The sequence below is a fragment of the Desmodus rotundus genome, chromosome 5 (genome assembly GCF_022682495.2).
Source record: "Desmodus rotundus isolate HL8 chromosome 5, HLdesRot8A.1, whole genome shotgun sequence".
In the NCBI taxonomy this organism is placed as follows: domain Eukaryota; kingdom Metazoa; phylum Chordata; class Mammalia; order Chiroptera; family Phyllostomidae; genus Desmodus; species Desmodus rotundus.
Genome location: NC_071391.1, coordinates 152,018,809 through 152,031,706, shown reverse-complemented (window position 1 = coordinate 152,031,706; position 12,898 = coordinate 152,018,809). Strand labels below are relative to the sequence as shown.

Here is a 12,898-nt window from a genome sequence, read left to right as displayed (position 1 = left end):
GAAAGAAAGGGAAGAGGTTCCCTAGCCTCGCCCAAGGTCATAGCCAAGGAGAGGCAGAGCTGAGAGCCTCTCCCATGTTATCTGCCTCCAGGTCTGTGGTCTCTGCACCCCCCTCAGCTTTTCCTGTTCAGAGAGCTGGCGCTCCCAGCAGCAGTTGGATGGACTGCAGATGTGGACAGAAAATGAAAACCCTCTGGCCATCCAGGTGTGGGGCCTTGCAGGCCGCAGCAGAGTCCCGAGCAGGGCCACACAGCCGGGGACTGAGGCTCTGCAGAGGCCACACTTTGCCAAAGCTCAGAGCAGGACGTGGTCGGGCACGGGGTGCTGACCTCTGGCCAGTCTAGCTGGTGTCTCCTTCCTGGCTTCTCTCCCTCCTCTGGGAGCGGTCTCCTTCGGGCAGCATTTGCTCTGCTTGACCTTTCTGCACATGGCAGGAGCCGAAGGCACGACAGCGCCAGAACTGTCATCGTCTGTAAATCACAGCACCGTCCGTCGGTCAGGCTTCCTCAAGCAAAGTGCTCCTCCCGGTCAGCTGTCCAGGCTCCTCCCGGAAAGGCTTGCTGACCCTTTTCCTGGCTGGGTTTGTCCAGGACTCTCGTAGTTTCTAGGGATGAATGGAGGGGCAGCACCTTAGGGTCACGGGGCATCGGAAGACACAGGGTAACTGCTTTGTAGGGACAGCTCAGCTGCGTATGGCATCCACATTTTATAAAACCCTTTTATATTCGTGTGTATTATTTGGTTTTCACAACTTTATGAGCCAGACAGAGCAGCAATTGGCAAATACAGATCATCTAAGAAAGGGCAAAGAATTTGGAGACTCATTCTCAAACTTACCTTGGGCAAGTTCACTTCATCCTTTTTAGCTTTTATTTCCTCACTGATTAAAAAAAAAAAATTTCTCCTCGCAAGGCTGCTCCAGATAGTGCTGTTCACCTTGAATACCACTTTGGGCCCCGTCGAAACAGTGCAGCGGGTGGAACTCCTCACATGCATGTTGTGAGGATTAAACGACACAATTTAACGCACTAGCACAAGGCCTGGGCCGTAGTAAGTGATTAACAAATGCTTGTCGAGCACGGAACTGCTCCCTTAGCCATGATGGGTTCTTGAGTTTGGAGGGGAGCTCACAGGAAGAAGGAAGTAGTCCCGGCTCCCTGTGGCTGGTGTTGCATTTCCTGCCCTTTTTTCTGTCTCTTGCCAAGTCGCCCTTTGTCCTAGGCCTCTGGGCTCCCAGCTGGTTGGAGGCACAGACTTATCTGTGGGGCCTGGAAAACTGGGCCTGGGCTGGGTAATGACCAGCCTTCCGCTTACTTGCAGTTTCCGCTGGGGGACTGGAAGCCACAGCATCCAGATGGCTAATTGCCTTGTGCCTGTTTCTGCAAATCACAGTGATTCACTGTCCCTGCTGAAAACATGCTCTCTTTTCAAAGATTTAATGGTTTCCAAAATTAATTTAGCCTCATCTGTTATCGCCCTGCCCTTCTGCCCTGTCCCTCCCCCAACACCTTCCTCTGGCCCAGGTTGGAGCTTTCTGCTCCAGAGAGCCCCCTTTCACTCTGCAGGGCACAGTGGCCAGGGGTCAGGGCACAGATCTCTCCCCGGGGTCATGAGAGTACCTGTTGAGTGTGGAGTTCGAAGTAGAGAAACCCAGGAGGGAAGGGCTGGTGTCCATGGGACATTCGCCTCCACTGTCCTACATGCCTTCAGCCACCCAGGGCAGGTCTGACTGGAACCCTAGAGAAAGAGCTCCAGGGAGCTCCGATTGGCACTGCTTTGCTTATGAAAGTCCTGAAGGTCATCTTCGTCTTGCATTTGAGTGGCATGGCCAGTGCTGTCGGTGTTAGAGAGCCATGATGGGTCAGTGCGACCTTGAGGCCAGAGCCAGAAGTTGGGAGAATTTACCTTCACGTGACTCTGACTTGTTTCTTGACCATCTTTGGGCATCTGTTCTTCCCCAGCAACATAAAGGTGATATCATCCCTACCTCTGCCCACTATTCATTTATATAATAAACATTTATTGGGCCTCTCTATATGCCAGGCATGTGCTAAGGACTGGGGCTACAGTTCTAAAAGAAAAAGAGCAAAAACAAGCACCACAACCCTGGCCCTGCGGGAGCTAACGGTCTGGAGTGGAGAAGGAAGAGGGGGAGGCCGGCAGCTGGGCCCACTGCTCATTCTCATTGATGGACTCTCGGTCCATTTCTACTTAGCGGTTTTAACATAAATCTATTACAGAACAGTGTCAAATGTGCGTAGTAATGGCCAAGGCTCGCGACTAAACATTCTGTTGCACAGCCTCTTAAATCTACGAGCTTATTAGCTACCCAAGCCTTCCAAATGTTCACAAATGACAGTTTTTCAAATGCTGTACCACCACAACACGGGGGTCATCACTTTTCCAGCCTCCCATAAGCCTTTCCTCACCATCCCCTGACCAAGTCCAAGGCCAATGTCGGATATAGTAGCTGTTTTCTCTTTTTTATGTTGGCATGGCAGCCCCTTAATTCCGTGCAGCAATTTCTGTTCACAATGATTTTCCATTAGAACACTGATGCGATTACTTCTCTTTTAGTCTCTGTTGTGTAGATGAGAAGCTTATTATCAGGTTGATTGTTGTTTCTTTTAGGTTCTTTCTCTCGGCTCTAAGTATTTCTTCTTTTTTTTTTTTAAACAAACAAACTTTATTTATTTATTTTTAGAGAGAGGGGAAAGGAGGGAGAAAGAGGGGGAGAGAAACATCGATTGGTTGCCTCTCGCATGCCCCCAACCTGGGACCTATCCCACAACCCAGGCATGTGCCCCTATCGGGAATCAAACTGGCGACCTCTCAGTCCGCAGGCCGGCGCTCCAGCCACTGAGCCACACCAGCCAGGGCTGAGTATATTCTTCTTTACTGGTGTCCCCTTGCTTCCCTGCAATGCTGCTGTATTTCCTTATTCCTGAAAACTTCTCAATTGTTATCTTTTAGAAAAACGCCTATTTACTATTCTCTCCACTTTCCCCAGAATTCTTTGAGGTTCATAAACATATAATCTTAATTGTATTTTTTGCATTACCATTTAGTCCCCTTGTACCCTGCTCCTCCCAGCAGTCACACACTGCGGTCCAGGCCCATGAGTCCTTCTTCCTTTGTGCTCACTCCCTCCACCCGCAAACCTCCCCCCAACCGGCTGTCATCCTGCTCTCCATCTATGAGTCTGTCCCCATTTTCCTTGTTAGTTCAGTTTGTTCATTAGATTCCACATATGAGTGAGATCATATGGTATTCGTCTTTCTCTGACTGGCTTATTTCACTTAGCATGATGTCCTCCAGGTCCATCCGTACTCCCCAGAATTCTTTGAAGAATGCTGGCATCTCTTTCTGATCACATCTGATATCTCTAGCTGTGACCTAGGATACTGCCTCACTTCTATTTTCCAGATCATTAGTTCTCTTTACATGTGTGTATTCTTGTCCTATAGTCACCTGTTCCTGCCTGATGTATAATATTCCCTCGTTTGGACACACCTGTTTTAAAGTCCCTTTTATACTTCTCTTCAGCTAATTCCTGGCTGTGTATCCTTCAGCTTTTGAAGTTGTAGATTGTTTTTCATGGTGCTCCACTTCTTATGTGTTCTGCAATTCTTGTGTTTTAGTTCGTATTCTCTAGAAATTATTTTCTATGGGAGTTTTCTTCTGAATATGCTCTGGATTGAGGAGGCCTCCTTATGGACTATTTAGTGGTTATCTTTGCCCAAATACTTTGGAAACACTGATTCTGGAAAGTATGTCTCACAATATTGTTTAGGATTATAGTTTTACATTATTTGGAAACTACAGGTTTCATTCTTCTGCACGCAACTCTCATTTACCCCAAGCCATGAGAGGACATACTGTGGTCCCAGTTCATGGATGGGTTGGGTGCTCCTGGCTCCTGCCTGTATGCAAAGAGATCAGCTTCCTATGAGAAGAGTGCTTGGGAGGTAAATACTTTGAATATTTGCAAGTACTGAAAATGTCTTCTATTGCATTTATTTGATAGTTTGCATGGGAGAATAATTTTGGAGTGAAATCATCTTCCCTCCGAATTTTGGAGCCACTGTTTCTGGGATCCAGTGCTGCTTTGAGATGTCAGCTGTAGTTCGGATTCCCAGGACTCCTTTATTAGCTCATTTTTTTTCTTTCTGGCAGTTTTGGGATGTCCCCTTTTCCCCATTGTTATGAAACATCATGATACTTCAGTGAGTGTCTTCCGCCCTTCATCCTGCTAGGCACTTCATGGTCCTCTCAGCCTGGAGTCTCAGGACTTCTGCTTCTAGGACAGTGGGCTTCAGGCTTTGGAAAGTGATGAGGACGAGATGGGTACGAAGCTTCCAGAGCTGTAGCTCGAGGCTCCCAACGTCACTTCCCAGGGGAAAGACTAAAGATTCAGGGGTCCAGAGACCAATCCCTGTCTCCACTACTTCTTGGGAAAAATTGATTTCTATTTTTATCAAAGTATATAGGAAAAATCAAATGGAAACTTTTATATTAAAAAACCAGTTCTATAAAAACATCAGTTCTCTGCTCCCCCCACCCCCGCCCCGTTTGCAGTTTCCTTCCGGAGATAGTTACTTTCAACTCTTTTAGCTGTTCTGATAAGTTCTGCTTTTAAAAAATGCTTATGCTCATACTGATATTTCTTTTTCTCTTCGTTTTCTTTTTCTTTTTTTAAAAGAACAATAAAAACCTTTATTACATGAGCTAAGATAGAAGGGAGGAGGATTTACTTGCCTTCCTGGGCCTTGGTTTCCCTCAGCTAGACCCCAGCTCCTTGCCCTGCAATACGTGGCCGTCTGCATGGCCACACCCCCGGGCCTTGGAGCTGTGCACGCAAGAAGCTCGCCCTGCTGGAACTGCGTCTCTAGAAGACAGCCGGTTGTGGCATTCTGTTTCCTCTCATATATTTCTTCTTTCTGAATTTCTTGTGATCATTTTTTTTGTTTAAAATCTCTTCCTCTTCAGCACTCAGCTTGGCCCCCTTTCTGCGGCCCAGGGGCAGTGCCTAGTGGGACTCGTTCCTCCGTTGGTGCTCTGCCAGTGAGCGAGAGGCGGTTCTTCACTGCTGTCTTGGCACAAACTAGTTCATCGTTGCGCGCACTGTAGACGCCACCAGTGGTCCCTGTTTTGTGTGTACAGCACCCTGGACCCCAGGAGACGTTGCCCACATCCAGCCTCAAGGCCTGGCACTTCTTGTTGCCTCCTTGTATGCGGACTGGTTGTGTGTGGTAGGGTCATCCGGGCGTCCCAGTTAATATTTTCGCCTTTGTGGTAGGGCTCCCCCTTGCCCCCAGTCTTGCCCCCAGTCTCGGGGCACTTGTGTCAGTTGTCCCGAGAGATGCCCATGGTTCAGCGCCAACTGGAAAGAGCTACACTGGTATTTCTTTTTCTTTTTTTCATAAACTTATTTTTAGACAGAAGGGGAGGGTGAAAGAAGGAGAGAGAGGGAAATGTCAATGTGTGGTTGCCTCTCATATGCCCCTCACTGGGCACCTGGCCCACAACCCAGGCATGTGCCCTAGACTGGAAATCAACCCATTATCCTTTGGTTCATAGCCTGGCGCTCAGTCCACTGAGCCACCCCAGCCAGGGCTATACTGGTATTTCTTGATATTGCGTGGGGACAGCTCCTTGTACCCTTGTGACCTGGCACATACTTGAACAGGCCAGGAAGGCAAAAGGTTGAACCACAACTAATCTGATTGTCGGGTGGGATGCCTGTGGTCCTCCCAGAACAGGGTGGGGGACTTGTGAGGAGCTGCTCAGCAGCAGTCTTCCACTCACCTCCCAGCATTTCCTGGAAGGCTGTTACAAGGAAGTGTCTCCTTGCCTTAGGGTTCCAATGAGATACAGCTTCCTGCCCTGCCCCCAGCCCTGGGGCTTTAGGTAATTAGTTCCTGTTCTCTCTTGACTTTAACATGGAAATTTATTCTTGATGTTCTCTAGGTTCACTACAATATTTTTATATTATCTCATTTCTAGAAAATTCACAAGTATTCTTTACAAATTCTTTATATCTTTTTTTGAATTTCCTCCCAAAATTCCAACTATAGGACTTTTACTACTTCTTTTTTATCCAGTCTCAGTTTACTACTGAGCAATGTTATTGAATAATTATATTCCTTCCAACTTTGTTTTTCCTGAAGTTAACAGTTACCATAGTTTTTATTTTGCTTCGTTTCTTTTTAATAACTATTGCTAATATTTTCAAAATGTTCTCTATGTATCTGCTCAACATCTAGCTGTGTCTTTTCCAAATATCCAAATGTATCAAAAATCACTATCTTCTCTTTCCCTCCCTCCCTCCCTTCTATACCGTCTGTCATCTTGCTCCCCGTTCACAATGGCTACTCTGAACATAGGGGCCCAGGTGTCAGCTTAGGGCTTCCCTTCATCCGTCTTTCCTTTGGATTGCTTCTTCGCTTTCCAGAGTCTCTGTTCCTCCTTCTTGGCTTAGTCTTTCTTTCATTTCACTGAATTATATCCTTCACTACCTTCCTAAGAAAAGGAGTGTGGGAGGTATAACTTTTGAGTTCTTACATATCTGAAAATATCTCCATTCCACACTTACCCTTTTTGGATAAGTCTAGAATTCTAGGATGAAAATAATTTTTACTCAGAACTTTGGGCCAGAATTCCCTAGCATCCTATACCACTGTTGAGACATCTGGTGCCACAGCTTCTTACTCCTTCACACAGATGTGGTATTTCTCTCTAGAAGTTATGAGGTTCTTTCTTTTATTCTGGTGTTCTGAAAAGCAAAATTATTGCCTTGGCTTCCCTCCCTCCATTCTACTGGACATTTAGTGGGTACTGTCAAATTGGAGATTTATCTCCACTTCTGGGAAATTCACTGACATTATTATTATAAAATAATAATAATGTTAAAGTCAAGAGAGAACAGGAACTAATTCCTATCCTTTGTCTTCTGTTTTGTGAAACTGCATAAATTGCTGGGACTCCTTGAACAACCCTCTAACAGTTTTTCTTTCACAGTGGGTATCTATCTTTCTTTTCTACTTTCTGGGAGGTTCCTTCACCTTCATTGTCCCACTCTTTCGTCGAATCTTGTTTTTGCCGTCACATTTTAAATTTCCAACTGCTGTCACTCATTCCCTGACTTTTCCTTGTTTACACCATCCTATACTTTTTCATGGATTTGCATCTTCTTTTAGATCTCTGAGGCTATTAATTAAATGTATACATAAAAATAATAAATATGTTTTCTTCTTATGTCATCTATGATTCCTCTTAGTTCATTTTCTTTAAAAAAAAATGTTTACTTTGGTCTTTCTTTTACGGGTGATGCTTTCTGCAAATTCCTGGTGATCCTGGGCTTTCCATTCCTATGTGACAGAGAGCATCGACATGATTGGCAGCCGTGTGTGGGGGGTGGGCCAGGATTTGACTGGCAGGTCTCACTCTCAGGCCATTCCTTTGGGAGACAATAAAAAGGCAACACTTCCAGAACTTCTCTCTGGGGCTAGTGAATTTTTTTTCCAATGAAGAGCTTCCAGTCTTCCACAGGGGACATATCCTTGACCATCCCTTTCTGGGAGTCAGATAAGGGAAGGGGCCTCGCAGAGGGCCCTACTCTTAACAAGTGGCCTTAACTCCTGTATTTTCAGCCAGACAGCTGCCCTCTACTGCTGCCAGAATCCCTGAATTTGGGGTGCTCTGGTTCAGTTTCTCTAAAGAAAAAACCTCCAGTGTATGGCAGGGACCCGGCTGCCTAACCATGTGGGATTGGGAGGGGATCTACAGTTGTAATGTCTCCATATTTGTCTTTCAGCCATTCCCTAAAGCAGGGGTGTTCAACCAACGGACCGCTGGCTGCCTGGGGCCCGGGATGGCTATGAATGCGGCCCAACACAAAATCATAAATTTACTTAAAAGATGATGAGCTTTTTTTGTAATTATGTGTCACAATGTATTTAATGAGTGGCCCAAGACAACTCTTCTTCCAGTGTGGCCCAGAGATGCCAAAGGGTTGGACACCCCTGCCTCAGAGTTCAGCCCATGTGTTAAGCTCACTTCTTGCAGAACCTGCTACTTCCAAGTCACCTCCTTCTTTGGAGTCCATGGGGAGAATCTGCTCACTCCTCACCACCGGCTCTCTCTCCAGGCCCTTCCAGGTCTCAGTTTTCCCTACTTACCTAATTCAGGGACCGTTTCTGCAGCCCCTTTCAGTCACCCCAAAATCACTGAACTCCTGTCCGCGGACGTCCTCACTTCCACTCTTTGTATTCTCATGGGTCTCTTTTCAAAAAGTTTCGTGGGGTCTGTGAGGGAGAGGAGGTGAAGGCATATGATGAATTTGTTATCTCAAACTGGAAGTTTATACTTTAAAGGGTTTTCAGATTTTATAAATAACACTTTATAGAAAATTTGAGTAGTACATTAAAGCAAACACTGATGGTCCTACCACCCAGAAATAATCAATATAAATTTTTTTGGTGTATGAAACAATCACCGACTTTTGAAAAAATAAGCTTTTAATTTTAGAATAGTTTTAGATTTATAGAAGAATTACAACGATGGTGCGATGTTCTCATACACCCCACAGCCAGTTCCTTCTGTTGCTAAGTTCTCACGTTAGTGGGGCGCATTCATCACAATGAGCCAATATTGATGTACCATTATAAACTGAATCCAATCTTTATTTAGACTTCCTTAGTTTCCGCCCAATGTCCTTTTTGGGGGGCATGATCACACCCAGGATGCTACATTATTTAGTTGTCATGTCTCCTTAGGCTCCTCTTGATTATGACAGTTTCTCACATTTTCCTTGTTTTTGATGATCTTTAACAGTTTGGGGGGGTACTGGTCAGATATTTTGTAGAATGTTCCTTGGTTCGGATTTATCTGGTGTTTTTCTCATCAGCAGACCTAGGCTATGGATTTTGGGGGAGGAAGACTGCAGAGATGAAGCACCATTCTCATCACGTTATATCAAGGGTACATATTATCAACATGACATCACTTTTGATGTTGACCTTGATCATCCGGCTAAGGTAGTACTTGACCCTGCACAAGTAAAGTTAATCCCCTCCTTCCACACTGTACTCTTGGAAGGAAGTCACTATAGGTAGCTCACGTTTAAGGACTGGGGAGTTATGCCCCACCTCCCCGAAGGCAGAGTATCTACACAAATTATTTGGAATTCTCCTGCCTGGGAGATTTATCTGTTCTCCCTCATTTATTTAATTATTCAGTTATTTATTCATTCCAGTATGGACTTATGGATCTTTATTTTATACTTTTGGTTATAATACAATAATACTTTATTTCTTTTATTGCTCAGATTGTTCCAGCTTTGGCTATTGGGAGGTCTTTCATTTGGCTCCTGTGTAATTTTGTGTTCTCTCGCCCCATTGTTGTGGACTCTTTGAGCTCTTCCTTACTTTTTGGTACTACAAGGTGCTCCTAGATTATCCTGTGTATCTCCTGCCCCAGTTCTCTTCCCCCCATTTCTCTAAGATGACCTAGTCTTTGTATTGGAGAATGGTATTAGAAACCAAGTTCAGGGCAGTAGGTGTGCTTGTTGCTGCTGGGATGGCTTGGCTGACAAAGCAAGGAAATAGAGGTGTGTGTACTAACCCAGGTGTGTACACACATCTATAAGTATTTCCATTTGTAACCATCTGTATCTATTAAGTTACACATGAGTTCCCACTAATGTCTTCAACTCTCATTCATCACCGCACGGATCGTTCTACTCATTTCCTCTTTTATCTGTAAACACCTACTCCAACAATAAGAAACCTGGCTCCCACCATCTGCCATGAATTTTCCTAATTATTCAATTCCAGTGTGTATCCACATTTTGTCAACCAGACACTTTTTAAAGTAGGAATTCACTTAAATTGTTCCCAAACTACTTATTTCATGTGTCCAAGATTTCACATAGGACTTTATGCCACTGGGTCCTTACAATTCCTGCTCTGTTCCCAGCCTTCAACTCACCAAACTAAAATGCCAGTTCTCACATCGCTGTCCTCTCCAGGCTCTGGCTCGGTTGTTTTCCACTGGTCTCACTCCTCCTGGAAGTCCACTGACAAAAAATGCGTCCATCCCAGGTACCCGTTGCGTGACAAACTCCTAGTCTACCACACTCTGTACCCTAAGTGCTTGCTCAGGCAGGGTAACAGGCAGGGCCTGCCTTTGCAGGGAGAGAGGAGTGTGTTCTTACATTCTTCCTCACTCTGGACGAAGTTCTCAAAAGCCACTTTGGCTGCAGTGAGAGACAGAAGTCTCCCTTAAATGGTGTGTTCCCATATCACCGCACAGCACACTGCCCCAGGAAACACGGATATAAATAGCGCTTGTTCCCCTGCCAGTCTGCCTGCCACAGGCTGCTTGACCCAGGTGGGAGGGAGGCTTGATGGAGAGAGGAAAAAGCAGACAAACAGATGAAACAGGAAGGAGAGGAAGAAAGACAACAGGGAGAGGGTGGATATAATGATAATAATAATATTTATAATTAGTGAGTTATATTTGCAAAGAACATGCATGGTCCATTTATTTCATTAAGAATAAAAACTCAGAAAAGTATATATTTAGTTCATTTAAACTGGTTTATGGGTTAATTTGGGTTTGTAGGTTTCAGGTTCAGGGATGGGCACAGGAGCCGTGCTGCGCCAGTGAGAGCTGGCCCAGGGACTACTGCTAGAACTATTGGGAAAGGAGCATGCTCTCTTTCTGTTGGGATTGTAAAGTGAGTGTGGGTGGATGTTCAATATATCTACTTATTTGTCTGCCTCGTTATCTGTTTGTATGCATAGAGCAATGGAAGGAAGTACCCCCAAATGAATGTTTACCTGAATTTCTGGTGGTAGGATAACTGGTGATATTTATGGGTTTTACACATTTACATATTATATGTATTTTCTGTAAGTAGTGTATGACATTTATATTAACGGATTTTTTCTGTCATAATTGTTTTAAATTATTTTACAATGTTATGTTATAAAATAATATAAATAGACATTGCTACATTTGTAATGTTTACGCTGTTACATACGTAATAGGCTAGTGTAGTTATTACATTGATATCAGGCGGACGTGCTTTGGGCCCCGAATGCCCGTTTGTTCCTTCCCTTGGTCGCTGTCCGAAACCCAGGTCGCTAGACCGGCAGGATGCGCACCATTAATCCCAGGATACCCAGTTTCCTACATTTTTTTCAAGTAAGTATTTTACCTTTTCTAAGTAGCGTCTTTAGGAAAAAGAAATTTTTCAAAGTAAAACATTTAGGAACCAAGAGGTTCTCCCGGTTTCGTTCACGCCGTGTCAGACCCCAGGCCTCAAGGAACAGAGCGGAAGGTGGGGTCGGAGGGGGCTCTGCCCGGGGTTGGGGGCCGGGGCGCTCGCTCCCGCTGTGGCGGGACCCGGGGCGGGTGTGGCAGTTTTGCCTGCCTCTGTCGTCTTTTTGGAACGAACTCGGTGGGTTTCACACCAGCTTTGATGCTCTGGGTAGCTGTGCCGTCCAGAGGGACAGGCCCCAGTGCCCAGCCTAAGAGGGCCGCCGGGCCGGGCCTTTCCGCAGCCCCTCCGCGCTGCGTGGGGGGCCTGCTGGGGACCCGCACAGCCTGGGCCCTCCCCCCCCGCTCCGCCGGCCTCCAGGTCAGCTCCGCTCTCTCCCTCTGCGGGCGCGGCTAAGGCCAGGCTGCAGCATTTAGCAAAATTCCTCAGGAACTCCGAGAGGATGCCGTTCGTTCCAAAGGAAAACCACTTTTTACAATCACAACCAGAGCCTGTAGCTTCACGTGAATCGCATTGTCTCTTCTCCAGAGTAAGTTTAAGTTTTATCCCTGCATAACCCAAAGACCTATTAAAATATTTTCCTAAAAACAAACGGGATTATTCCCACAAGAGCATTTGCTCCCACCTCCACAGGAACGAGAGGAACTGGGGGAAAACCCTAAGCCCATGCAGTCAGAGGAGCGGTCTGTCCACTTTCTCTCGCCACTGCAGCTTCTGAAAGCGCAGAGACCCCGCTCTGCGCTCTGCGGCGCAGACCTACTGGGAAACGCAAGCCCGAGTCAGAGAGGGGCAGGGACTCGGCTGGCCGGGACCACGGGGCCGGCCCGGAGCATGGGGGTGCCTGGGGGGTGCCGGGGGGAGGGCAGCGGGCGCAGAAACCGCCAGTGTTCCCAGCACGTCCCGCAGGCAGATGGGGGCGGAGAGGGACGCGCGTGGGCCCGCCGTGGGGTCACAGGCAGTTCTCCCAACCCCCGAGTGTTCGTTACTTCGTCTTTAACGGGGGCACCTGGAGCAGAAGGGCTCTCGGGCCTCTTCCGGCCCCGAAGCGCTCCGTACCCCGGGGGTCGATGCGGCCAGGGGCGCGCCCCCAGGGGTAGGCTTCCACGGGCTTCTTCCCGGATCGCACCCTTGCTGCGCGGCCAGGGCCGCGCCTTCCCCAGCCCCCGCAGGCGCCCGCACGCCCGGTGTGCGATAACGCCCTTTTGTTCTCGCAAGGACTCCACACCCACGGGGAGAGGGAAGGAGGAAACCTATCTGATGAAGGGCAGGGGTGAGCGGCTGCCCCTCTGCTCCTCTTGCCTTCCGGGGCCTCCGCCCAGTGCGGGAGGCCTTTCTGGGCTGGGCTTCCTGGCAGGGGAGCCTCCGGGGCACTGTGGGTGCTGAGGAGGGTGCGCGTTGTGCAAGAACGAACACCGTTTCTGCTGGATTCGTGCAGTGCTGAGTAGCAATCAGAGGACGCTTCTGCCACCGCGGACATTCCCAGGCCCGCCGCGCCGTCTCTCCAGACGAGGGCTATCTATTCGTGTGTCGGAGTTTGTGTCTTCACACAGCCTCAGCACGGCACTGCCCAGGTCGTTTTACGTGTGATTCACTAGGTTTACACGTTAACCC

General features: G+C 47.2%; 1 long non-coding RNA gene across 1 annotated transcript; it reads right to left on the bottom strand.

Moving 5' to 3' along the window:
* Positions 1-477: 477 nt before the first annotated feature.
* On the bottom strand, positions 478-10,189 carry LOC123478924 (uncharacterized). Its single transcript, XR_006654338.2, has 3 exons — positions 9,991-10,189; positions 8,181-8,306; positions 478-604 (listed from the first exon to the last, which is right to left on the bottom strand). It is a non-coding gene; the product is annotated as an uncharacterized lncRNA (long non-coding RNA).
* Positions 10,190-12,898: the final 2,709 nt, after the last annotated feature.